The 3442-nt window shown below is 39.4% G+C and overlaps 1 pseudogene; it reads right to left on the reverse strand.

Moving 5' to 3' along the window:
• Positions 1-2344: 2344 nt before the first annotated feature.
• Positions 2345-2699, reverse strand: LOC138993448 (transmembrane protein 230 pseudogene; annotated as a pseudogene).
• Positions 2700-3442: the final 743 nt, after the last annotated feature.

Here is a 3442-nt window from a genome sequence, read left to right on the forward strand (position 1 = left end):
TCAGGAACAGAGGCTCATCCAAGAAGTCTGGCCAGGCATATTGTGTGTGTGTATGTGTGTGTGTGTGTGTGTGTGTGTGTGTATGTGTTGTGTTTGCATGTCTTTTGAGTGAACAGCTGCCAAAAGGATGGTGAGAAGAAATCAGTGCTTTTTTCAAATACAGTGGGGCCTTGACTTACGAGTGTCCCGACTAACGAGTATTTTGAGATACCAGCTGTCTCTCAGCCGATTTTTTGCTTTGAGTTGACAGAGTAATTTGAGTTAACGAGCACCTTAATTCTCAGAACGAATTAAGCTCGTAGGTCAAGGCCCTACTGTACCCTTTTGTCCAGGTCTGTCTCTAGAGCAGGGGTAGGGAACCTTTTTCTGCTAAGGGCCGTTTGGATATTTATAACATTTGCGGGCCATAAAAAAGTGATCAACTTAAAATTAGCCTGCTATATTTGGTCAAACATTTAGTTAACTCACCCCTAATGCCTTGGAAGGGCCAGATCAAATGATTTCTCGAGCCTTCTATGGCCCGTGGGCCGGATGTTTCCCACCCATGCTGTAAGGATGGCGTCTTCTCTAGAGGAATAAACATTCTGGGCTGCGGAGGATGTGTTTTGTGTTATTGCCTCTTGCCCTGTTACTCTAAACAGAAATTCTGTTTGGAAATCATTAACTTTGATAAAGAACAACTTTCTAGAATGAATGAAATCAGGTTCCTTGCCTTGTTTACACATTCCAATGAACATATGTTCAGTAATACAGCAATTTACTCAAGTGGGTACATGTTAATGAGTCATTGATAGTAACTATTTAAATCTCATCTGTGGATTTACAGGTGCTGTTGGCTAATCTACTTGTCTAGGTTAAAAAACCCCAAAACTATGCTCTTATATTTGATATGCATAAATAAAATCATATGTACTCTTTCCCATCTGGTGAAATCAAGACGCTATAATATCAGCAAGCTCCAAACTAGATGGCTCTTTCAATATCCAGCCTGTTTACTTTCAGGAAGGCTCTGTTCATAAAGCAATTTACATTCAACAGGTGCACTATGGCTCTAACAACGGGTGTGAACAGGGCGGTGGGGATGATCTGTAGAATGCCATTTCATCGTTGCCTCCTGGACTGCCCAAGAGTTCTAAAGAAAATGCCATTTACAATTTACTTTTTAGATTTTTACATGTTTAATGGCTGTTTGCATTTTTCTTTTCTTCTGGAGATGAGTTCCATCCAGCTAGCATTCACGACTGCATTTTTACTTTTCTTACCACTGGTGTAGTAACTGAGTGGAGAATAATGAGTAGATTTGTGTATACATTTTTGGTTTTTATCTTTCATGTTGGATGACTAAATTTTATATAATTGTTGATTTCTTTGGGAGGGAATCTCAGATATCATATAATCATTAAATTGTTTTCTGAAATATGTTTAAAGTTAACTTATTTAAGCGTAGGGTTTAAGATTTTGAAAATTTAATTTCTTGTGAACATAAGTCACTTTTTGCAAGCTAGGAAACAATCACACTACGGCAGTCTAGTTCCCTAGGGATCTAGGCCAAATCTTGAGAATGACATCACAAATACAAGGTGCTAACAATGAGGTTATAAACTCTCTTATCTACATTTTTCCTTAGAAAACAGTCAAAAGTCCAGTCCTTAATGGCATGATATCTATTTTAATCTATAAAGGATAGAATTACCCAAATTATATGGTGCCCAACCTAATGGTGAGCCAGATCAGAGCTAGCCAAGGAGTGGTGAACAGAGAGTGTTAACATTTTGAAAACTTGCTCTGAGGTTTAAAATTCCTCATTACTCTTAATAAGAAAGCAAGTAAAAAATATTACAGATGCATCCACACTAATATTTGATTTTGCCAACATCTTTCACTAGAACATGAAGTTAAAGCATAGAGAGTAAGATACTTAGGTATTTTCAAAATAAATTACTTAGTAATAAGAAATTTGACTTACTGCATTCTTCCATTTGTTATAAGAACAAACTGTCAATAAAGACTATTTAAAAGAAGTGCTCTGCTTAAAAGGGTGGTGGCAGCAATACTTTCCACTTTCTCCAATTAACATTGCTATTCTTCCACGATACAGGTTCATGTGGAAAAACTTGTCAGCTTTCTGTCAGGGCTAGGAGATGAAAAATAGAGCATGCCCTAATCAGCTCATTGTAAACTCAGTTAACATCTTTAGGACAGACCCGTAAACCTGGCCATTGTTTTGTTAAACATCTGCAAACTGTAGAATTTCTTAGCCCTCAGCCATAGTTTCTGCTCAGTATCTTAAAGCTGAGCTCAGTCCCACCTGACTGCTTCTTAGGGCTGAGGTGGGTACCAGACATCAAGTCTGAACTGTCATGTAGGAGTGACCCCAGTAGCCTCTGGATGCATAGTAGGTGATAAGTAGGTGGTACAATCCTGGCAGGAACACCAGGATGCCATGATCAGGACAGGACCTGCTGGTCTGCAACACCCCCTTTCTGATATAGCCCACCAGCAGGAGGAGCCTATGATAATGAGAAAGGTGCCAATCAAAAACAGCACTGTAGCAAGCGCAATGGCCTTAAGTGGGATCTTAGGTGGGCTTTTCTTAAACTGAAGGTCAATGGAGCCATCATCTGTGCTGGAGAGTCATGAGTATTTTTTACTTTACTATTAGGGATTCCAGTAGCCAGGTTGGTACGAGATAGCACCATAACACACTGACACAGCTACCATACAGAGCACCGCGCCAACTCACCTGCACACTGACAGCTCACTCATGACACGCCTCACCCGATTCTGATTTTTCATATGTTGGGGTTTAGGAGAGACATAGTGATTAAAGAGGGATGACAAATGGCATTTTAGGCACATAGCTGATATATAACCTGGAATTTGCAATATGAGGTAACAAGCACAGTGACAAAATGCCAGTGTGCCAAGGTTAGTAGTACAACGTCATGAGTTAGTACATGGATACCAAGTAAAGTGAAGTACCAAGGATAGTGAAAGAAAGGATGGAACAAGCCTGGATCCTTGATGATATTGTTGTACCACTGCGCTAGCCTACACTGCATTTTTCCTATTGTGATTTCATATTGTGGTAATTAAATGTCTGTTGCTTGAGGTTGTTTCTTGCAGCCAAAGTCATTCCTAACTGATCGGAGGTCTCAAAACCAAAATCCTCTTTCCTATCTTCCTTCTTGTTGTTCCTCTTATATTCATCAGGTAATGGCATCCACCCAGTTGCCCAAGTCAGAATCATGGGGATCTTTCTCACCTTTATCTCGGTCATTCCCCTTGAATATAGAGACTGTTTCTTGCTCATCCTTTTATTTCCAATCTGCAACACAATACCTTGTACACAGGATACTTAAAACATGCTTATTGAACTAAATTAAATTAGAGTGACCAGGTTATTTAAAGTCACGAGTTAGTACATAGATACCAAGTAAAG

The sequence above is a fragment of the Myotis yumanensis genome, unplaced genomic scaffold (assembly GCF_028538775.1).
Source record: "Myotis yumanensis isolate MYYU_CA2020_CCGP unplaced genomic scaffold, mMyoYum1.0.hap1 SCAF_1, whole genome shotgun sequence".
NCBI classification, from domain to species: domain Eukaryota; kingdom Metazoa; phylum Chordata; class Mammalia; order Chiroptera; family Vespertilionidae; genus Myotis; species Myotis yumanensis.